This window comes from Rhipicephalus microplus, chromosome 3, assembly GCF_043290135.1.
Source record: "Rhipicephalus microplus isolate Deutch F79 chromosome 3, USDA_Rmic, whole genome shotgun sequence".
In the NCBI taxonomy this organism is placed as follows: domain Eukaryota; kingdom Metazoa; phylum Arthropoda; class Arachnida; order Ixodida; family Ixodidae; genus Rhipicephalus; species Rhipicephalus microplus.
In genome coordinates this window covers 204,583,590-204,608,408 of record NC_134702.1, presented here as the reverse complement: position 1 = coordinate 204,608,408, position 24,819 = coordinate 204,583,590, and the positions used below count along the sequence as shown (strand labels likewise).

General features: G+C 46.3%; 1 long non-coding RNA gene across 2 annotated transcripts; it reads left to right on the top strand.

Moving 5' to 3' along the window:
* Positions 1-14,424: 14,424 nt before the first annotated feature.
* Positions 14,425-19,018, top strand: LOC142804112 (uncharacterized). 2 transcript variants are annotated; one of them, XR_012894462.1, is made up of 4 exons: positions 14,428-14,588; positions 14,653-14,757; positions 14,813-14,926; positions 15,222-19,018. It is a non-coding gene; the product is annotated as an uncharacterized LOC142804112 (long non-coding RNA). The 2 variants fall into 2 exon arrangements; XR_012894461.1 differs by having other exon boundaries at positions 14,425-14,588; positions 14,653-14,926.
* The last annotated feature ends 5,801 nt before the right edge of the window (positions 19,019-24,819 follow it).

The window sequence follows — 24,819 nt, the reverse complement described above, 5'->3', positions numbered from 1 at the left end:
GAAAATGGCCTCACCTTGTTGATCGGTACTGGCCACCTTTGGCAAATCATGTCGGGACGTATCGTCAAAAGTGCAGAAGTTCCAGGACTGGTAGCAATCGATACAGCTTTTGTATGGACAACAAAAGGACCCAGTCGCCGAAAAGTATTTCTTGACCACAGCTTTAGCCTAACGGTCTCATTCTGATGGCGCAAGCAATTTGGGGATGACGAATCAACCCCGCAGATCTTGCAATCTTTCTGATAACTAGAAGCAATGGGCATCGCAGATTCAACGGAACCTTCCTCCCACGAGTCCGTTGCACGATTTCATGAAACCATTAGCAATAAAAGCGATAGATACACTGTGGCGTTGCCTTGGAATGAAAGTAAGAAACCGCTTCTATGGAACAACCGGGAAGTCGCGCTATCGCGTTTACAAAGATTAACACGGAGGCTATCAACGATGGAAGAAATGTTGCAGCGATACGACACAGTAATCCGGCAATATCTCGAGTTGGGTCACGCGGAAGTGGTGCCTAAAAATACTCCTATGGATCGAGATCACACTATTATATGCCACATATAAAAGTAATAAGAGAGGAATCGTTAACTACCAAACTGCGTGTAGTGTTCGACGCATCATCACACACCAAAGGTGTACTATCCCTTAGCGAATGCTTGGATAAAGGAGCGAACCTCAATCCAGAATTTCTGCAAGTCCTGCTTCGCTCTCGGTGGTACCCTGTCGCCACCAATTCCGACATCGAAAAGGCATTCATACAAATTGACATACAGGAGACTGACCGAGATGCATTCCGGGTTTTCTGGCTCGACTCTATTTCCGTAAGCCAACACCATAATTCTTCGAATGGCGCATGACACGGGTACCGTTTGGATCAACGTCAAGCCCTTTCTTGCTGATGGCAACTATTCACTACCACTTAGATAATGCAAGTGAAGACAAAGAGTTCGCTCCTACACTAAAGAAGGCATTTTAGGTCGACGATTTATTGGTGGGTGCGGACACATTCCATGAAGGTTGGCGCTTCTATGAGCAGTCGAAAGCAATTATGAAAGATGCTGGCGTGAAGCTCAGATAGTGGAACACCAATGGCCATCAGCTGCAGAACATTTTTGAGAACCAGGAGCAGCAAGTAGAAGGAGCATCCGGAGAAGCAGCTGCGGTCTTGGGAATGCAGAGGAATATAGAAAATGATTACTTTAAATTTTCTTCCAAGTCTGTGTCCCAGCATTTAGTGGCTGCCCAGTTAGACACGAAAAATACCCTACTGAAGGTTGCTTCTCGAATATATGACCCGTTTGGCCTTTTATTGCCCTTCACCATCACTGCGAAGCTTTTGTTTTAACGCCCCTGGGTTTTAGGCCATTCCTGGGATGAAGAATTGCCCGCGCAGATCAAGACGCACTTGGCAGCCTGGTGTGCAGATTTATAACAGCTCGGTCACATAAGATTCCGTGTTGCGTGAGAGACAGACTGCATGGAGCACTTGAAGTAGCTGAAGTGCATATAATCGTCAACGCCAGCCTAAAGGTTTATGAAGCATGTGCCTATTTGATAGCATTTGATGAAGGTGGAAACTCAGCTACCTCACTGATAGTAGGAAAGTCAAGAGTGGCACCTATTAAGACGTTAGCGCTTCCAAAGCTCGAGCTTATGGCCGCGGCAGTGGGACCAGGTTGCTAAAATACATTTGCTCCTCGTGGGATTTCAAGCATTTACAATGCGTCATGTGGACTGACTTCATGATCACACTGAGCTGGATCCACGGAAACCATAGCAAGTGGAGTCAGTTTGTAAAGCACAGAGTGACTGAAATAACGCAAGTTACTGAAACAGCGTTATGGCGCTACTGCCCGAGCGAGGGCAACCCGGTGGATGTACTGACTAGAAGCCTACCGATAAGGACTCTACGTGCATGTCGCTATTGTTAGTATGAACCTGAATGGTTGTTCCAGCCAAAATCAAGCTGGCCTTCAGAGCTTAACCAGCACACGCCGATAAAATAAGAGGCAGAGATTGAGACGCAGCATGTGTTTCTTCAAGCGTCGTCCAGAAGCGTACACCCGGTGATCGATATAAGGAACCATAGAGACCTGCAGAAGCTCCTGCGCGTCACCGCCTGGGTCTTTCGCTTGTGGATTGATGCCGTGGACTTCCACTTTGCTCAGCGAAACAATTTCGGCACAAGAGCTAAGGAACTCTGAATTGTTTTGGGTCCGATATGTTCAGCTTGAAGTATTCGCGAAGGACGTTGAAAAACTGCAGCTTGGACGCACTCTCCCCAAACAGTCTGTGCTTGTTGATTGTAAGCTTAAGACGGAAAGTTTTTCAGAAAACCATTACAGAAATTGTACCGGCTAGAAATTAGCGACGCTACTGGGGGGCGGGAGTATGTTGAAAACGAAAAGAAATAAACGTGTGCAGGTTAGCACGGCGAGAAAAGAAAAAGAAGTTGAAAACAAGAAACGGTGTGCGATTTGCTTTCTTCGCCGATCGAGTTTTCCTTTACACCCTAAAAGGCGTTCCTGACTTCTGTCATTACTGGTGGGATTTCATTTGGGGTACTCCTAGTTTTTACATTATGATTGTGGTTGTCATGGCTACTGTACAGATCTCTGGAAAAACTTCTCCACTACTTTATAAACTATCCTATTCATATGGGTAGATACTTCGCCTTCGTCGTTCCTTAGTGCACCCAACTAGTTTTTGCCTATCCCAAGTTTATGCTTCACCGCTTTCACGCTTCCTCCGCTCTTTAGGGCATGTTCTATTATCTCCATGTTATACCTTCTTACATTGTATAACTTCCGCTTGTTACTCAACTTTGAAATCTCTGCCAGTTCTTCTGTACCTATTGTGTTTGAGGCTTCCATGCTTCCAAGTTTCTTAATGAGCTTCTTCGTCTTCTGCGAGACCTTGCTAGTGCCCTGTTTAACTAACACACCTTCAACCTCCACTGCGCACTACGTCAAGTTACTCGTCGGAGTATCATTCATTGAGTCAACGCTAAGACCTGTTTCTTCGGCCAGAACTATTCGTGCCTCGCATTAAAAATCTCTAAAACAAGTGCTTCAAAACAATGTATTTACTTAGTTTTTTCGCGGACATCATAAAAACGTGTTAGAAATGTGTGACGAATCTGTATAAGAGCCTGATACTCACGCGCCATAAATTGTGCTCTGATAATTTATCAGTCTGCAGCACCAAGTCCCTTGCATATGCTTAACCATGTCCACTACTTAGTAATGCGTCTTTGTACAGGTGCTTTTCGCACAAGCCCCGTAGAAAACCTCTACTATCTATCTATCTATCTATCTATCTATCTGTCTATCTGTCTGTCTGTCTGTCTGTCTGTCTGTCTGTCAGTCTGTCTGTCTGTCTGTCTGTCTGTCTGTCTATCCGCTCATGTCTGAGTGCTCTTGTAATCATTCCCTAATTTTGGCTGATCCAAAATTACTAAGGGAGGGTAAGTTCGTTCAACGAATATGATTATCCGGTCATGACACGAATATACTCACAATCCCGTCGCGTACGTCGTCAAACCTTTTTCGCCGAAGGTGTGGCACATACACAACTGCAGGTATGTGCCAAAAGATTGACAGTTTACACATACTCTGGAACGGCGAGAACACTCACGGGTAATTTTAACGCGTAAGCGTTAAGAAAAACCTGACATCGGCAGCTTTGATCCGATGAATGCGAAGAATGTCTGTGTTTCAGCAGGAATCGAACCTCATCATTCTACGTGGCAAAGTATTTTTCCACACGCCAGGTCTCGTAACTATTTTCAAATAGACCCTAATTGTCATGAATTCGCGATTGTGGTTGCAGTGCTGCTTATCCAATTTTATAAGCATTACATACGTACTCGAAGGTGGCGTCAAGTAGTATGGGTGCGCTTTACGTCAGCTGCTACCTTTTTCAATATTTTAAGTGAGAACCCTGCTCACTGCTAATGACTTTTACGACAACGGACGCACAAGGACAAGATAAACCCAGGGATACCAACGTTTCATCGGTGAGTGGCCTTTTTGTCGGCTTTTCGAGCTGCTTCTCTTCCGATACTGCCGAGCTCCTCTACGCCTGACAGCAGGTAGGCCTAGCCAGCGTTCACCGGGTAGGTTTGGTCCCGCATCCCGCCGACCCCGTCATGGCAGAGCGCGTGGTTGTATTGGTAGGAGAGGATCTTCCGCTGGACGAATTTACGAAGTATGCTGCCTCAAGCCACTCTTCTTCAACAAACACCATGCGCTTGGACTGGTGGCGCCATCCAGGCAATTGTACACACACTAGAATTACTGTTTATGCTTGGTTCATATACTTTTACTGCGTGTCAACGATTTTAATGCGTTAGCAATTATATGGACGCTCTCGGCTGGATTTTGCCACCGGCGTCGGCGTCGACGTCAGCGTCGATTTCATTCACCGTATATGTATAGGTATCTATATATATATGAAAACGCAAGACAGAAAAAAGTACCGAAAAAAGCATTTCGGCGCACGGAATCGAACGTAGGACCTCTGCGTCGTGAAATCGAGGTGTTAAACACTTAGCCGCCCCGGAGAACATACTTCACCAATCAAACGGCAAGCCATTTATACCTACGACTTACCGCTGCTGTGTTTTCGGCATTACCGAAAAGCGGGTGCGATAAGCGCACGTCGCTACATCGTGCAGCGGTACCCGCTCTAATGTGTACGTGTACACATTACGTGTACTTTACGTAACTCCTACGTGTACGTAACTCCTACGTAACTCCTTTACGTGTACTTCTACGTGTACTTTGCCCGGCTTAGAGAACGAGAGCTACGCTCCCTCGCGCGCCCTCATCTCGCGCTGGCGAGGAGGGGAAGATCGTACGCCTTGACTGGCTTCGGGCTTTATGTGGAACAATTCTGCTGTAGTTACCGGGCGCACAAAGGTCGCTGCAGTCATTGCAGTCTCCGTTCGCGAAAAGCGCGCGCTTTTTACACCCAGCAAAGTAACTAATAAATAGGACGTTTATTAGCGTGCATCCGTACCTGTGAGTACGTTTCGTGCGTAATTTATGCGCGCGAAACGCGGGGCATGTTTCGATCTGCTTTCCATTCTGCGCGTGACCTTTCAAATTGTTGCTATCGCGTTCATTGCTTCGCCTTTGTGGCAAAGCCGTGACTTTTCCAAAGGGCGCGCGCGTTCCAAGGTCGAAGCGCACTTGAGCCGCGTGTGGGCATGGCGTCAACGTCCGAAACCACGCGCGCCCGGGAAAAAGCGATCTCGCTCAATGCCGACGCTTCAACGAGCAACCCGTGGTAAGGAAAAAGTCATGCGAGTAGAAAAGTATCTGCCATGCCCGGTCTGCTCATGTGTGATAGCTTTTTGAGCCTACAAGTTGTTGCTTCAAGCGAAAAACTCAGGGGCTCTGCAGTCCTGGTGGTAAGTTGGTGATAGTAAATAACGTGCATGTGGTTTATTATCTAATTCTTCCTCTAACCAATAACGTAACTAAAAATATATTACGTCTATTTTAGGTAAAAAGAAAACGCTCAGAGCGCAACAATCCTGACAGCCCATCCAGTAATTGTCCCCCCATCTGCGAAGAGCCCGAAGTTTAAGAACCACTTGCGTCTTTAACGACCAAACAACGGCACCAGGACAAGTATCTGCCTCTGAAGAGGAGATTACACACTTGAAGAAGAAAATCAAGACTTCGCAGAGAACTGAGTTAATGCTTGCTAAGAGAAATGAGACAGCACAAAAAATCATCAGAGGAATCAGAGAGCGCAAGCTTCTCTCAGTAAACGGCTCGCACATCTTTGCATCTGCCTTTTCAAGCGACATTCAACAGCTTCTTTGCAGGATTAGTCACGAACAGAAAGGCAAATACCCACCAGAGCTCCGTGCGTTCGCGTTGGCGTTATATTTTTATTCTCTGACTGCTTATGAGTATGTCCGTTCAAAATTCAATTGCGCCCTTCGGTCACAGCGCACACTTCGGGATTGGTAATGATCAATCGATGGAGCTCCTAGCTTCATGGCTGAAGCATTTTTTTTCCTCGAAAAGTTTGCACAATCGCGGAGCGAACCTCTGTACTGCTCATTAGTCGTCGATGATATGGCCATAAGGAAGCCTGTAGAAATTGTCAGCGAAAAAGTAATGAGGTCGACTTTAGAACAGGCCTGGATAACGACAGACTCACTGATGCTGGAAATGCGTGTTTTTTCATGCTTGTTGGTGTAAACATATAACTCAAAATGCCAGTTGCGTGTTTCTTAATTGACTCACTCGCTGGCCAAGAAAGGGCGCAGCTGGCCAAGCAATGTATCAAGAAACTTGCATCAGTGCGGGCCAAAGCTGTCTCTCTTACGTTTGATGGGGCCTCGTCAAACTTTACTATGGCTAGATGTTTAAGTGCTCCGCTTCAACCAAACTGCGACTTTATTACAAGCTTTGCCAACCCAGCTGATAACGGTAAAAATGGTCACATTATTTTAGATGCCTGCCACATGACTAACCTTGTGCGCAACTGGTTGGCAACCGTGAGCCACCTTGTTGACATTGAAAGAAAGCATGTGAAATGGGTTTATGTTGTGGCATTGGAGGCACTTAAACGTGAAGAAAGGTTGCGGCTTGGCAACATGCTTACGAAGGTCCATGTTCAATGAGAAAAAAAAATAAATGTACTATATGCTGTACAAGCACTGAGTGAGTGTCTCAGTTGTTGACGCTTTAGACTTCTGTGAACAAGAGCTCAAGTTTGCACAAATCGAGGGTGCCAGCGCAACATCCACGTTTATTAGAACTTTTGATCACTTGTTTGACATTTTACACTCCAGGAACCCGCTGGCAAGGTCGTACAAAGCACCCCTTCGGAAGGAGAACGAAGCATGCGGGAATTCCTTTTTTTCTGAGACTCGGGCATTCATAAACGGGCTGAGAGATCCGGCCGGACGTGAAGTGACAGAAGTACAGAAAAAAACAGATTCATTGGATTTTCGATATGCATGGAAACCACGGAAAGAATGTTTGACGAACTTGTCGGCTAAGGTCAGCTGAAATACTTGCTGACACATTAACTCAGTCAAGACCATGCTGAAAACTTATTTGGGTCAATGCGTGGACGAGGCGGTCACAAACACAACCCAACAGCTTCGCAGTTTATGGCTGCATGCAATCATCTATTGATTCAGACGGAAGTCACGTCTTCAAGTTCTGGAGGCTGCTCCCAAGACATTGTCTCTGCATTGAATGCAGCGACTCCAGCAGCCATGGTAGATGCAAGAAGCAATCTCACTGACATGCGCAGGGCATCAGTCCTGCATTCCGATTGCCACACCTGTCCCGTTTATTAGGGAGGCGATTGCCGGGCTAATTCCAAGAGCCGAAGTATCGGCCCCCCGAACCGCACCACGAAAGCGTGGACAATTTTGAAGTGGTCCTTTTTGGTGCGCCAGCGGACGCCGGCCGTGGCCCAAAGAACAAGTCAGAGCCGAGAGTTGATAAACAAACAAATTATATTCTCAACAATGGCAGATCGAAAACAATACATAAAAAATGCACACTCCACAATAGTTGCATACAATATGTCACCAATCAAACCAATCAATCAACGTACTACACAATACAATCGGCCACACTCAAAACAACGGACACAGACAACGATACGCACTATAATGCAGTCGCATGCATTGAACAACCAAGACACTTAAGGACTAAAGAGATAGAAAACCTATTCAGTCCAAAGTCCTTGGAACAAAAGTCCGAATGATACTCTTCCGAGAATCACTCACTCAAAGTCCAGCGTTGTTGTCGTTCCGCAGCTCTCGAAGTTTCTCTTCCAGGAAACCTCGCCGGAGTTTCTCTTCCAGGAAAACTTCCGTCTTCAATAGGCCACTCTCCAAGCTTCAAACTTCTTCGCCGGAAATCCGTCGGCTTCACACACGCAGCTGTTGCCCGCGTCTTCGCTCGATAGCGGTAAACCCACGCTCTTGCCTGTAGCTCGAGCCGTCCCTCCGGACCAAAACTTTCGCCGACTACACGGCGGAATCTCTACGCGCTCCGGCGCTAACTTTCCGTCTCCTCCTGTTCTGTCACTACGGGCAGAACCTTCGCCGACTCCACGGCGGAATTCCTACGCGCTCTGGCGTTAACTTCCGTCACCTCCTGCTTTCTCGTCTCGGCTGCTCGATTAAATACGTTCCGCGCCACCTTCCAGAATCTTCTCCTCATTTCGTCGGCGCGACGCGCAGCGAAGGCTGGGGAGAGGCACGAGACGGTTCGACTGCCCTCTCCGGAGAATGAGTCACTCGGTCTGACCCCGCCTCCTTCGTTCTAGAAAGATCGCGGCCTTACTGGGCCGCCGATGTAGGGTGAGGAGGTTCGTCTGCGAAGCCGTGCTTCTGCGGGGAGAGTGCGCGCCCGGGAGCCTTGGATGTTTGCTTTCTTTTTTTTTCTTTTTACCTCGCGGCGTTTCTACCGCCCGTGGTCGCAAGGATTTGGCGGCGCGCTCTTTTTTTTAGCGCTCGTTCTGTGACACTGCCCCCCACTTTAAGAATATTATCTCATAATATTCAAAACCACACAAACGAGCGCGAAAAGTCACCACACACTCTCACAGACTGTAACACCATCAGTCGCTCATAACACTTCACATTCACAATAGATCACGCAATACAATCTTACATTGTAGTTCAATTCCACAACACATGAAATATAGCCGCAGGTACATGCCTACAACACTTCATCACACATTCCAAACAATACAAACGTACAAAGTTCTGTCGATACAACAATTATACAACACTTTACATCACATCATCGCACAGAACACTGACTCGCTCGACATCCACTTGAGACACAGGATAACAAGAACATTAACACAACATATGTCACTCAGCCCTGCCAGACACATTCTGATTCCACCTCAGCACCTATCCTGAGTACTTCGAACAGCGCTTGCGCCCCTTTTTGCGGTGTTCGCTCGATCTCTTCTTGTGCTTCCACGTTCTTTTTCGGCGAGCCCTTTCCAACGACGATATCTGAGGCGTCGTCTCAGCCATCGTTGTCTCTTCCGACACCGTTAATGCGTCATTACATTCGACGGGTCCTGTCTGTTTATTTACCCGCTTGATAATGCCTCTACATTTTGCCCGGCTGGCCAACTCCGTCTCCTTTACACTGTCGGTCGGTTGAGGTCGTGCCGACGTAAGTCCAGTTGCTCGGCACGTGAACTTATTCGACACGATCGACTTCTCACTCACTGGCTCTTGCGCCGCGGCCTCACTTTGGGCTTTAGTGAGATCCGTCATGGGATGTTCCTCCACTGTATCTCGCGGTCGCTGGGTTGGCGAGGGCTCTATCTTCGGGTCTTCTCCCAAACATTCCGGATCATTCGGTCCTCGCGCCCCGTCGATGTTTCCGATGACAAGGTCGTAAAGGGGGTTCGTCATACATAGAGCAGTAACCTTCCCGCTGAAGTACGGGGTCTCCACCTCAATCTCTGCTTCGGGAAGCATCCGAGCTGTACGGTCAATTAGGCAAACCGGTTTCATTTTGCCTGTTAACTCACTTTCCCGTACCAGATTTCTCCGCACGATAACAGTGGAGCTGCCGGTATCTCTTAACACCGTAATCTTTTTGCCCGCAACTTTTCCAGGCAGTGTTGGCATTCCTTTCGTAACACCGGTTGGCTGTTTTGACATTACAGCACCAACAATAGGAATTTTCTCCCCATTTTTCAATTCTACGAATCCATCGGTAACGGCATTATTATCAGATTTCGGTGCCGCTTGCACACAGGATACCTGGTGAGTTTGACTCACTCCGCTCCGACAAGCATCTGCTTTGTGCCCAGTCTGACCACATTTGAAACATTTTACTGCCGTAGGGCTCGTAAAGATCGTTCGACAGTTTTTCGCGCGATGACCCACTCGGTTGCACAGAAAACATCGCGGAATGCTCTCTGGTGCACGCTTCTTTTCTTCGGGAGCCAATTTCTTCGAATCGTCGGGACACTCCTTCTTGACCTTGGCCAAATTAGTGCCACCTTGCGCTTCCAAGAATTGATCAGCCAATTCAAGCATGTCTTCAAGTGACTCAGCCTTCCTCTCTTTCAAATACAGCGACAGGCTTGGGTGGCAACTAGTAAGAAATTGTTCTCTAATTAGGAGCTCTCTAAGCTCATCGTACTCCTGTGCTGTCCCTGAAAGTTCAATCCATCTGTCGTAATAATGGCAAAGTCGGGCGGCATACTGCGTAGCTGTCTCACCATCAGCTGGCTTTCCTGTCCTAAATCTGTCCCGGAAACCTTCCACGGTAAATCTAAATCGCTTCAGCAAAGCAGCTTTCACCTTTGCATAGTTGGCTGCATCGGTCGGCGTCAGCCTGCCGTACACACTGAGCGCTTCACCACTCAAACAAGTACTCAAAGCAGTTGCCCATTGCTGTTCCGGCCAATTCTGGCTCCTCGCAATCGTCTCAAATCTGTGGAGGTACGCGTCTAGGTCGTCCTTCCTTTCATCAAACGCTACGAGCAGCTTGCTTGGGTTCAAGCGGAAGCCGTGATCTTCCCGTTCGCTGCTTTCAACTCTAGCTTGGACGGGAGTTTCGCTTCGCTGTTGCAAACGGAGCCGCTCGAGTTCCATCTCGTGCTGACGCTGCCGTTCCCTTTCCTCTCTTTCTTCTTTCAGCTGGCGCTCCCTCGCTTCTCTTTCTTCTCTCGCCCTTTCGGCTGCCAACTTCTCTCTCTCCAGCTCCAACTTCAATTGCTGCTCTCTTTCTTCTTTCGCCCTTTCAGCTGTAAGCTTTTCTCTCTCCAACTCCAACTTCAACTGCTGCTCTCTTTCTTCCTTCGCCCTCTCTGCCGCCAACCTCTCTCTCTCCACCTCAGCTTCTTTTTCCGCTTTGGCTCTTTCGACCGCCAACCTCTCTCGTTCCAACTCAGCTGTTTTTTCTTCCTTGGCTCTCTCCGCTGCCAACCTCTCTCTCTCCACCGCCTCTTTCTCCTTCTGGCTTACCCACTTCCGTAGTTCGGCGCCAGAAAGACCCATCTTCTCACCAAGCGCAACTAACTTTTCGAGATCCATTGTGTCTCGCAACTCGCAAATACAACCTTGCCGCGTGCAAAAAGTATCTGCCTAAATCAGTCTATCAGAACACTCCCCTGCACTCGTTAACGAGAACACTGAACACACAAAATCGTTCCGATAGCACTATCAACAACTCGAGGCTCTTTCTCACTACTTTGGACACACTGTGCACCAAAAGGTCCTGAATCGCGGACGCCAGATTAATTGCCACACCTGTCCCGTTTATTAGGGAGGCGATCGCCGGGCTAATTCCAAGAGCCGAAGTATCGGCCCCCCGAACCGCACCACGAAAGCGTGGACAATTTTGAAGTGGTCCTTTTTGGTGCGCCAGCGGACGCCGGCCGTGGCCCAAAGAACAAGTCAGAGCCGAGAGTTGATAAACAAACAAATTATATTCTCAACAATGGCAGATCGAAAACAATACATAAAAAATGCACACTCCACAATAGTTGCATACAATATGTCACCAATCAAACCAATCAATCAACGTACTACACAATACAATCGGCCACACTCAAAACAACGGACACAGACAACGATACGCACTATAATGCAGTCGCATGCATTGAACAACCAAGACACTTAAGGACTAAAGAGATAGAAAACCTATTCAGTCCAAAGTCCTTGGAACAAAAGTCCGAATGATACTCTTTCGAGAATCACTCACTCAAAGTCCAGCGTTGTTGTCGTTCCGCAGCTCTCGAAGTTTCTCTTCCAGGAAACCTCGCCGGAGTTTCTCTTCCAGGAAAACTTCCGTCTTCAATAGGCCACTCTCCAAGCTTCAAACTTCTTCGCCGGAAATCCGTCGGCTTCACACACGCAGCTGTTGCCCGCGTCTTCGCTCGATAGCGGTAAACCCACGCTCTTGCCTGTAGCTCGAGCCGTCCCTCCGTACCAAAACTTTCGCCGACTACACGGCGGAATCTCTACGCGCTCCGGCGCTAACTTTCCGTCTCCTCCTGTTCTGTCACTACGGGCAGAACCTTCGCCGACTCCACGGCGGAATTCCTACGCGCTCTGGCGTTAACTTCCGTCACCTCCTGCTTTCTCGTCTCGGCTGCTCGATTAAATACGTTCCGCGCCACCTTCCAGAATCTTCTCCTCATTTCGTCGGCGCGACGCGCAGCGAAGGCTGGGGAGAGGCACGAGACGGCATAGAGAAAGAAGAAGACAAGAGCGGACACTCCGCAAAACCTGGCCTTAGGAAGTGCGTCACGACTACGTAACGAACTAATGCTCCCACCAAACTTCAGAGGGCGCAAGCGCAAAAAAAACACAGTTATAATCAATGCAACAGAATTGTTTTCACAAATTAATAATTACACGCCCAAATTTGGTATGTTCTTTATACATAAAAACGATTTATTCAACACACCTTACGCGATTATGTTTCTTCAGTCGTACTGCCATAAACACCATCTACCCAGCGACAAGCCCATGCATGACTGACGGCGAGAAGCATTCGTCACTTTCGTCAACGTCGGCTGCGTCGGCGTTTTCAAGCGTGAGATAACAGGTGAGGCACGTTTTCAAGCGAAGCTTGTTGAATGACATGTTGTTGGTCTTGTTGGGTCATTTTTTCAGAAAACGGTTACGCCTGCGCGAAAAAGACACCATGCAACAAACATAGAAAGATGCACACACACACGTTGCGCTTCGTGTGTGCGAGTTTGTTTCTTACGTGGCGTCTCATTCACGCAGTTGTAACCTTTTTCTGAAGCTTGTTAAGGACTGGGAGGTTCGCTAAAAAGAAAGTTTGTGGCTCTATGCGGCGGTTAGACGGGAACATTGTGCAACGTATGCAGTATAGCAAAGGCGGCACGGCGTCAAGCCGAGGCGACGCGTGCTGCGTCTGCCACGGACGCGAGAGTCTGTGCGCTGAGCATAGCTGGGCATCTAGGTCATAGGCTCGGTGGCTCGGTGCAAAATATTGAGAATAGTTCGCTGGGCCTCGCATGCTTCACGACGCGTTTCCCGAAGGCTCGGAACACGAATAATTCTTGGTGTGCCGGAGGCAAATCTGGACTAGCCAAGTGGCCATCATCTTCGTTTCTTCGCTAGCCTTGTGCCACTAGTGCAAGCTGCCCACAAATTTTTTTTTACGTTTCCAATATGATTTTACCGCAAAAATTTCAACTACGATTTTTCTTCCCAATGTACTGCTAATACTGCGTACGCACGAAGGTGTTCTAAAGTTTCCAGGCCGCGATACCATTGCATTACAAGGGATAGCGGCCTGGAAACTTCTGATCTTTGTTCGTGGTCTTGACGTATATCTTTGTAAGGCAGAGTTTTATGGGTCAGAGATGTATCACTGGTTTTGTATTGTGCATCGATTAGCTAATCATTCAAAGGGGTTTGCTGGTACACTTATGACGTGCACATATCTTTTTCGTAATTTGACAGCGAAGCATCCACTTACTAACATTTTCAGACCGCGCTGACGCCATGCCGACCGGCGGTCCAAGCTACGGCAGCTACTGCTGTGTATCGTGGTGCTTCAACAATGGCAGAACCCACAAGAAGCCTGGGACGAGTTTCTTCCGCGTACCACGGGACGGCAGGTGTGTTAAAGCTTTTGTATGGTTTGCATGCCTGTAGGCTTACTGTTCGTACTTGCTAAGTGAAGGTAACAATAAAAAATCACTATTCAAGCACTTCCCCTTTCAGCTGATAGTTCATTGCCAATGCAGGATGAAAGCATGGATGCAGTATGCTGGACGCGATGATCTCCTGAGTAAGCCGGCCAGCCTATTGTACGCAACGTACAGGGTTTGTAGCGACCATTTTACTGCTCAAAGTTTCATGGACCCTGGGCACACAAGGCTTACAAGAATGGCTGTTCCCAGTGTGCAACCAGCTGCACCATGTAAGTGATTGACTGAAACTCAAATATGTGCAATAGCAGCCACTTGTATTGAATCAGTGGCGACAGTTAACCGTGCAGATCTTTGTAGCCGATGAAGAAACCTCACTACAGAAGTAACACTTGGAAAGTCTTAAATTCTGTGAATTGTGGGCTATTACCTTCCTAACAGCAGCTTTACATTTCTGTCATGTTTTGATGCTCTGGACCTGCGCAACTTGTTTTGAAAGACTTTAAAGGGCTATTTCACGTTATCTTCAAGCCTGAGTGCACATGTACGTATACCTTTCATCAGTGAAAGCTGCCACTGTTGATAATTCCAAAAATCACAAATTACTTGTTTCCTAGTTGGTGCCGTCTCTTTTCTTCCACGTTCGACCAATTTATGCGTTTGAAAGAGCTGTTTAAGTTTCCCCATGCTACAAGCTTTGTAACTTGTACCAACTGCAGATATATGCAGGTTCTCTGAGCGTCGCTTCAAGTAGTGACTGTGACATGGCTGCAGAAGCTGCACAGCAAGGTGCGGATGAGCTTCAGTTTGTGTTATTTTAAGCCTCTTACTGACACATTGTCGTAATTTCATTTCTTCAGGACCTGCGGTAGAGGCTTCAAAAAGCGGCTCCCACACATTGAGGTGCCCCGATGAACAGGGTGCGTTCAGTGTCGCGATTTCTTTTTTTTTTACCCAAATTGACTGTTGACCAAACCTCTGCAGGTGGCAGCTCCCTTGTAGCTGGTGAAAGAATTTTTGCTGATTTCGTCTTGCCGGAGAAAACCTTAACCAGTCGTTCAGCTGTCACAAAAGGAACCTGTGTGGCCGGTAAGTTGTATGTTCACTTCAACACCAGAGTGGATTGATATAGAGACTTCCGCAGGCCGCTCGCAAGATTGTTCCGACAGCACTGTCCGAGGCACTGAACAAGCTTCACAAGACCCTCCAGAAGACGTCTCCGCCAACAGCTCCACGCCTGAGTGCCTTAGAGATAATGGTGACTATGCTTTTATTGCAGCAGTTTTTAATGTGCTATTTTATGTTTAGGACATTCTGAGGAAACTATCCTCAAAAGGACAATACGTGTGCACTTACAAAATGTAGGGGTGGGCTCTCAGTGATTTTCATTTTTTTGTGCATTGTCAACATTGTGAATGGTTTGTTTTTAGGTAGTGGAATCGAAAACTTTGTATCACAGAAAGTTGTGCACCTTGGGTCTGAAAGAGCGAGGAAAGTACTCGTATGGGATTAGTTGTTCTTCGCTTTTACATCAATTTTTTTGTTTATAGCAGTGCGTTCCTGTGTGCCAGCGACAATGTCTCCATCAATGAAGTACAAGCAAACCATTAAACATCTGCAAGCTAAAGTAGCAGCACAGCGGAAAACTATCAAAAGACTGCAGAGACAGCCTCACCAAGCACCGTCATCGACTTCGAAGGCCCTTGAAGTTATCCGACCGCACGTCACCGAGGAGGTTTTTAAACTTCTTTTTGCACATGTTCGCTTGAGGCCCAAACGCAAGGGCAAGCGGTTTCCCGTGTGGTTCAAGAAGTTCGCTCTTCACTCAAACTTCCGAGGTCCGCGAGCATACCGATTTCTGGCTCCATATTTTTCTTTGCCCTCCCGGCGTTCATTAAGGAGGTGGCTAGCTAATGTAAAGATGACTCCAGGCATAATTCCAGGAATCCTTACTTCCATTGCAACAAATACTCATGCTTGGAATGAACGGGATCGAGTGTGCGCTTTAGTTTTCGACGAAATAGCACTCAAAAAGAATTTGTACTATGATGCTTCAAGAGACGTTGTCCAGGGTTTTACAGATGATGGCACTCATCGCACTTCAACCATCGCTGATCGAGCACTGGTTTTTCTGCTTGTTGGTGTTTCGAGAAAGTGGGTTCAACCGGTTGCTTTTACTATAGGGCACACATCAACACCATCATCTGTTATGCATAACTTGCTGGTGTCACTCATTTTGGAGCTTAGGAGCATTAATATTGCAGTGAAAGCAGTCATTTGTGACCAGGGCAGTTCAAATGTAAGTCTCGCTAACCAACTAAGAGTGACTGTAGCAAAGCCTTTTTTTTGAAGTTAATGGTGAGTGGGTATATTACATTTTTGATGTTCCGCATTTAATTAAAACAACGCGCAATAATGTCCAAGCACACAAGTTATACATTGGGGATGACATCGTTAACTGGTCGCACATTGTAAGCCTTTACCAATCCTCACATGAGTTGCGGTTGCGATTGGCTCCAAAGTTGACTGAACGGCACGTTCATCAGAAACCTTTTTCTAATATGAAGATCAGCAGAGCAACTCAGGTCCTCAGTGCATCAGTTTCGATAGCTATCACGGCAATGGTGTATGCGAAGGTGCTGCCTGCCTCGGCCATCACTACAGCTCAATTTTGTGATCGTATGGACAGGATTTTCGATGCCTTGAACAGCTCGAGTAAAAAAAGAACTTCGCAAAAGCTGCGGCATGCAATCATGAAAAATGATTCAGAGCTGATTGACTTCCTCCGAGGCCAGCTTCCCTGGATTGCATCATGGCAGTTTGTTGGCAGACGTCAACCACAAACCATCGTAGGTTGGCAAATTACAATTCAGGCAATTTGTCAACTATGGGACGACCTCTCCAAAAATTACAATTTTGAATACCTGTTAACACGCAGGCTTCAACAGGATCCTCTGGAGAACATATTTGGCCACATTAGGCAAAAACAGGGTTGCAACACCAACCCCAATGTAGCACAATTTATTTGTGGCCTGAAGCACATCTGCATAAGAAAACTCTTCAAGCTGTCAGAATACGGAAATGTCGAGGATGATGAATGTGACCTCCTCCAAGAGCAGCTCTCGCCATTCTCCCTCACCAGTGCGTCTCTTGTGGATAATGAGGAGTGTGCACAGCCACAGCCTGACGACTTTCCCGCTCTAGACGATCTCTCTGAACTTGCGACAAACATTCACTCCCATATTATCGATGACTCCGCTGCATATTATGTAGCTGGTTTTCTCATCAAACACTTCCTTCGGAATGCATGTGACGGTTGCAGTTGCCCACAGTTACTGAAAGACGACAGTGAGACGCTTAAGGGTACCCACCAGTATTTCACAATGCTCAAAGCATACCACGTCCCCAGCAAACTTTTTGGGAATCTCACTGTGCCATCAGAAGCAGCTTTTGCATACGTACAACAACTTGAATCTCACTTTCTTGCCATAATTGAGGCCACTGCACATCACCTGAAAGTGTGCGATGTTTTGTATCACCATCTGTCTAGTGTTGGCGATTTTCATTTCTGCTCTGCTGGGTGTCGCGCTAAGTTTCTGAAAATGTTTTGCCGGGTTCGTTTATGTTGGCATGTGCGTTTTGTGAACCGAAACTTAGACAGGGTTAGGTTCCAGTCTTCAATCTCGGGCATACAGCTTGACAAGTTCAAAGGTTAGCAATTAGCGGCGGGTTTACACTAAAGTATTCGAGTTGAGCCGAATGCTGCAATAGCTTTGTTATGTTATTACTTCGTTACAGCAGACTTCATTATGGTCTTATATGCTTATATTCAGTTCAACTGGACTAACCACTCCTTCGTTGCATTCATTGTTTTGGTTACCCGCTATGAGGAGTACGAACACTGTGTATTCGCTCGAAGTGATTTGCATAACCTTAAAAAGAATGTTGGGTATCCTGTCTGTATATTTTGTAGCAAATACGGGCGAACTGTACACTTTACTGTGGGTCGCTTGGTCACTGTGTATGCTTTATCTCTCCAGCTCAAGTAATATATCGATAACAAAACCGCTTGTTGAAATGTCTTCGAGCGGGTAAGGAACACAGTATGAAGTGGGCACGGTTCATGTTATCACGCTTTTCGTATTTTAGCTTCTCATCAACCTCCTCATCTTGCCCATCAAAATTTTCAAAAGAATACCCAAACTTGTAGCGTTTGATGGGGCTGCGGACGCTGCCTTTTTATTTTTATATAGCTTGTGAGTGATAACGTACGATGTAGAGCCTTTGTGAAAAATAATGAGCCAAAGTGGTTTCCTTCTGCTATTTATTAGCCCTGTAATACTGCTCTCGTAGCACCAATTAAAGTCCACAATTCTGGATAAAGTGATGACTACAATCTATTTTAGCTCGCAAGCGTCACAGCAACACCCAGACGCAAATCACTTGGGATCTTTAGTTTTTGATGAAGGCAACGCATAACAAAAGCCACAAGACCTGCCAGTGTTGTAGCATAAAGTTTGTCTTTCACGTAGTGAGCAAGCTGCAAAGCCCTACCTTTCTGAGGACAAGCAGGCATCAAGTCTGCTTTTTTTTTTCATTTTGGGCTAGCTGTTCTTAAGCACAGCCAGCACACTGCAGCTTTGCCTTTCTGCTATATTGTGTCCTGTGGTTTCTGTGCGCTCTTTTTTTCTATGCATTATTTCGGTTAAGCCCAGGCGTGATTCGCGACTTCATTGCTGTGTATATGCCACTTCTTCCTTCTTCATCAGCATTGTGCGCTGTGTTTTTGCCATAGATCCTTACTTACCCACTGGCCCGGTGTGTCATACTTCACCAGCTTCTCGGCTTCTGCCAACTCTAGCGATGTGTGCGTTGTCTGTGTTCTCTATGTATTTGTTACAATATTTGTTACAATTTATTTGTAAGGCGAGATGCATTTGTTGTCTACCTTTGTCATATTGTGCTCTTTATATTCTCATACTGTACCTTGCCTTTGAATAAAACATTGCGGATGCTCTGTTTCTTTAACTGATATATACATTGATCACTTGTTCCAAAAGAAAAACACAAGCGCGATGAATAAAACCGTAGTGAATTATCATTACCTGCATCTCTTTTTATTATAACTTAATCGAAATAAAAATTACGTCACGACCGATTCGCACGAACCACTGAACAAAACAAAACAGGGAATCGCTAAATCAAAACGACCTACAAAAACTATCCATTTGGGCGATGAATAGTGGTCTGAAATCATGAACTTTCGTCATAGCCAAACGTCGGTTATGCAAAGTAATTCAAAATTTGCGCCAGTGAAACCGAAACCGGAAGCGCACGCCACTTGCTCTCATCAACCACTAGGCGTGCAAGAGTCGATTGGGCCGCTGGGGTCTATGGGAGTGTCCACTCTTCACCTTTTTTTATTTCTCTATGGAGACTGTTCGACTGCCCTCTCCGGAGAATGAGTCACTCGGTCTGACCCCGCCTCCTTCGTTCTAGAAAGATCGCGGCCTTACTGGGCCGCCGATGTGGGGTGAGGAGGTTCGTCTGCGAAGCCGTGCTTCTGCGGGGAGAGCGCGCGCCCGGGAGCCTTGGATGTTTGCTTTCTTTTTTTTTTCTTTTTACCTCGCGGCGTTTCTACCGCCCGTGGTCGCAAGGATTTGGCGGCGCGCTCTTTTTTTAGCGCTCGTTCTGTGACACCGATGACCATGACTATACGCGTCACATCCACTGGCCCGAAAGCCTGTCTGCTTTGGTCAGTTCCATGGTGCCATACATAGCAGGCTTCAGTGTCCGAAAAGCTCAAACTATGACTACGTGTGAAGAGTGCATAGCAGCCATGTACTGAGATGAGTTGAAACCTTTATTTAAATGCAAGAGCCAAGGTCGTCTTGTTTCACCGTCGCGAGACGTCATTGGGCTCTGTTAAGAAGTCGAGAAAGGATTGAGGCGGCTACAGCCTGAATGTGATACCATCACAACAGTGATGTCACGAGCAAAACATTTCATCCTGGAAGTTCTGGGAGCTTCTTGTGATAAAAACTGGTTCCAGAAACTAGAGCAGCACATTCAATACTTCGATTCGCTAATTAATGACGTTTACAGTTTGTGCAAGCAAAGCTCTGAACAATAAAATTGAGAATTTACCGCATGACGAAAGAAATAAACTGAGAATTGGTCAAAAATAAGGTGAGACCACTTTTGACTAGGGCAATAATTTTCAAACACCACTAGGGAGCCTGTGTTTCTGACGATGCATTGGATTCAAGCTTCGCTATTTCATGCCTGTGCACTTTAATTCAGTTCTCTACATGTCACTTGGCTGCGTACAAGTCACAATAAACATTTGCAACAAGAACTACTTCTTTTCGCTGCTTTATGAACACATGAGCCACTTCACCGCAGTGTGACGAAGCATCAATGCGGCAGCGCTCAGCTCCTTTCTGCCACTGGCAACATAGCCGCTGCACGCTCGTCGTGGGTTTACTCTCTCCCTTAGTGGCGCATAGGCGGCTTCAACTACACCAAGTTCTTTGTCTATCCACCTTGGATTCTAACAATGTGTCCTTTTTACTAGATGCCCCCCGCGTAGGTCTGCAAACTCGGTTCCAGACCCTCTCCCACTTTTTTTTTCTCCGCTGAAAGGCAACCAGCGCCGCGTGTGGCGAACAGCTGAAAGAGAGGTCACATTATGCTGCTTTTGCGATTGCCATCACAATTTTTACCGTCTTGGAGGTAAGACAATGGAGAAATGGGTAAGGCAGCGAAAGTCGCTTAACGGATTTTCAGCGAACTACACTAAGTGAAGAAACCGCTGCCGCAATGGCAAAGCAAGCGACGCGACGGGCATCTAGTAAATGAGGCATTGGTTCCACTATGGTTTTTATGGTGGCCTTAAAATGACTCCTCTAATTTTGAGCCGCTTTTTATCTCGCTACGCGATGGAAAGCTTTGCGTAAATCATCTTCAATTGCTGCAGTCGTGGTAGTAGTAGCGCGTTGAGTCCCCAACCTTAAGCGAAACTGTTGGCTTCATGCGCCGACACTTGTCTTCGAAAGTTGTCAAAACTGTTGATGGTTTGCTTTAACTCTGGGGCTTCTTGCACTCTTACAACACCGTCATCTTTTTTTTTGTGTGGGAATGTTTAACCAGGTTTGCCATAAAGGCAACAACTTTTTCCGAATACACCCAGTGTTTTCATTGGTTCCGACGTCTGTTTGCTAAGTGTCTATGGAGAAAGCAAAAGTCAAGCTCCCCTTTCATAATAATGTACCAATACTCAGGGTTTGACCAGGCGACATTCGCCTTTGCTACGAAGATGTTTTCCTCGGCTTGTGGAGAAGGTGCCATTGGCATAGGCTTCGTGGCTACATAAAAAGTGAGGAAAGAGCATATCGCCTTAGACATCTTCGCATGTTTTTTTCTTGTATGTACGTCACATGCGATGCAGCAATCGCATACGCTGAAAGTGGCCCATTGAATCAGCTGGAAAGTGATGTGCTCAAAGTGTAAAGAAGATTGCAGGTATAGTAAGCAGTCTTCTGAAAAAAAAACAGAAGAAACAAATAAAACATGCGAACATGGGCCTTGCCGTTAATCTGAAAAGGTCTGCTGAGTGCTTTGCAGAGACAACCGATGCTGATGCGCTCTAACACTGAGTATTACTGAAAAACTCGAGCTGCGTCCATAAGTGCATTCTTCCTGGAGAGAATCATAATTCTCCCTTTCATCTTTGCACTAGTGCTACTAACAAGTCCGTAACTAACGGCAATAATGCCACACTTGACAGAATCATCATTATATAGACAGAGGCAACTATCGCACTTATAAAAGATACGTTCAAGCAAACTGTTTATTTTTAATCTAATCGTTACTGAATACATTTAACAGAGTTAACAATACGAGATAGTTTCATAGTGCTTACGCCTTTCCCGTACATGCGGTAAATGTTTAATCATTCCAAACGAGAGCGCTTTCAACTGCAATAATTTTGTCTTCTTGCATATATAGCGTGCATTGTTTTTTCGTACTTTCTTTTTACGATTGTGTTGCATTGTCACTTTCATTCGCCTATCCCGTCTTTTCTGGTCGCAACTCGCAGCTGACCGAACCTCGGATGAAGCTGGAGACATCTCCCGGTGTAAGCCATGTAACTGTCAAAAAGCCCACGACAACTACGAGTGGCAGCTCTACTCGTTCTCCGCATACCGAGCCGCCCAAAACCACACAATAATCACTCAAAGTGGGCAACGCTGTTTGCAGTGTTTGTTCAATAAATATTATTTATACAAAAACAACTGAACATGTGTGATTTTTTTACGGTCGCTCAGCCTTCTATTTACATCGCGTCTTTGATTCATGCCTATCATCTCGTTAAGTTATATTACATGTAAGTCATCGACGCAAAGACGCTACTTTAGTAACACATTATAAAAAGTTTCGTTTCTCAGTCTACTTTATAGTACAACCATAAATGTTTAGCCCAAGCTTTTGCGCGGCTTTGACACCGTCAGGTTTAGTGAACTATCCTTTTTAAAATAATCTCAATAAAAACATAAAAACAAAGAGTAGCCTGCAGCGAAGGAGAGGGATATCTACGGGCACGTGCGATTACACGTATTAGTGTGAAGGTGACTGAATGTCGCAGTCTAAATTGAAGCATGAAGAGCCTTCTTTTTGTAATTGTCACAGCAGAAACATTTTCTGTTCTCGTAATAACACAGAATAGTGGGCATGGCCAGGCGATTTCTGGCTTTAGCAATCATTTCATGCATGATGTGGTAGTGCGTACATTGTTGAAGAGTTGACTCTTCGCGGGTCTTGCGTGACTTCTTTAATTATTGACCGAATGTGATGACAATAAAAAATAAACATACGGTACAATAATTGCGCTCAAAATTACAGTTGCTGGTCTTGAAGCTTGAGTTGTTCCTATTTTTGCAATAATTTATTCTGGGATCACGAATTCAGAATCGCACCTCAGCCTTAGAAATGACACAAAAAGTTCGTGAGGTGTATTAGAAGAATTTTCTCTAAGGAAAACTTCAAACAACTAAGACACAAAAGGCCAAGATTGCAATAAAGCGCTCACTAACGATTGCTGTTTGCGCTTGTGTTGTCGCTTTTCCCACTTGTGTCCTCGTTTTTCAGTTTTCACTATAAATATGCGATTGCTGATTTCTGAGGTAAGTGAGTGCAACACGCCCTGGACGTGGAGCGCTTTTGATTGTTCTTCGCTTCGAGCTGTGTTTTGAATGAAGCCACGTGCACCATGGGGCACCCGCAAAATGATGCACCATGTAATAGTTTCCGCTGAGCCTTAGCCAAGTATCAAAAAGTCCTTTTTTTGTGCTTGGGAAGCCTTCTTGGCTGGCAACTTAACAGAGTGTAGGTTTTTTTGTATTTATGTCGTTACCACCATCACTGGCTGTTGCGCCTGCTTAGAATATTTTGTCATCATTTTCGATGAAGTTTATTATTTGCGTCATCAAAAAGAAAAATTGAACTTTTGAACTGGAAGCATGCTTTTGCTGCCATATTCGGTACCACATACTGAAACACTAATGGTTTCGACGGCAGCAAGACATTAATAATGCTGCTTCACTTGAGGTGGAAGGGGAGTAACTAGACGAGAACCAAATAGTATTCAAGGCAGCTTTTTTGGCCACCATTGGCCTAAATAGAGCAGCCAAAGTGGCGCAAAGTAGCAAACTCGGCAACCCCGCCTCCACAAAACATTCCATATACCCGGATGACCGCACTATATGCCAAGATTCACGGTCACTGGGTGATTTGGGTATCGTGGGTTGCGCAGTTACTGCAGCCGCTGCTGTAGTGCGCCATGTGAGTGCGCGTGCTCGTAATCTCGCTGATGTAAGCCGCGCATTTAAAGACAAAGAAAAGTGCTCAAAGTTACATAGCGCACGTGGTATGTAACTCATGCCACCCCTTCCTGCTTAACCATCAGCGCATTCGTCGGGAAGAGAGGAAAGAAAGCAATTACAGCGTGCGCCAAGTCTGTAACTGTAACCGTACTTGAAGGATTGCAGCAATCTTTGTGGCGGTCGATTCGTGGAACAATCAATTCTGCTAGGGAAGCCATTCAATGGTTACTTAGATAAGCTTCGCACGCCCCCTCAATGCTCATTTTCTATAAACATTTCGACAGGTGTTACACTCTTGTCGCATAAGTCCAAAGTATTGTAGATTTCTTGTGTCGCTCTTCTGCAGAATAAAAAGGCGATTGTGCTGAAGAGCTTGTTTCGCAGAAACTGCGGTGTCTGCGTCGTGGCTTGTGAGTGAAAAATTAGTGTTGTATGTTACCGCGGAAAAATGTATCACATTTAGGTAAAGAAAGATTGTCATTCTGAGCGGGAATGGAAGCCTGGCCATCTGCGTGGCAAGCAGGTGTTCTACACAGAGCCACGCCAGTACAAACAATTGCCTCGGGAAAAACGTCTCTGCATGAGCGGTAAATAACATGAGGAGTGTCGTTAACGATCAGTTCGAGGCTGAAACGTAAAGTTTCACAAGGCGTCAAGAACATGAGTGGTGCAATGAGTGGGCGGTTTCAAGGTCTACCTGTAACCAAACGCTCTGGCATAATCAATCAGCAACCGCACAGACAGCGTCAATAAAGTAGGCAGATGCCCTGTGGCGTGTGTTGCTTGATTGGCCATGTAATCGGTACATTGCCAATAGCTAAAAAGAACAATGGGGTCGTCGAAAATTCAAAACTGTACTTGCAGCCCCGCCGCGGTGGTCTAGTGGCTAAGGTACTCAGCTGCTGACCCGCAGGTCGTGGGTTCGAATTGCGGCTGCGGCGGCTGCATTTCCTATGGAGGCGGAAATGTTGTAGGCCCGTGTGCTCAAATTTGGGTGCACGTTAAAGAACCCCAGGTGGTCGAAATTTCCGGAGCCCTCCACTACGGCTTCTCTCAAAATCATATGGTGGTTTTGAAAGGTTAAACGCCACAAATCAATCATATCAATCAAATGAGCGGGCACTTTTTGATAGTTTGAATGCCGTTTCGTTCACAGACGTTCGTCGTCTTGTCGCACTACTGATATATCCAGCCTGATTACGCTATCGCGTATCTATACTGAAGGTGAAACGTATCTGTTCCCCTTCCCACGGCCCCTCTTTTCCTC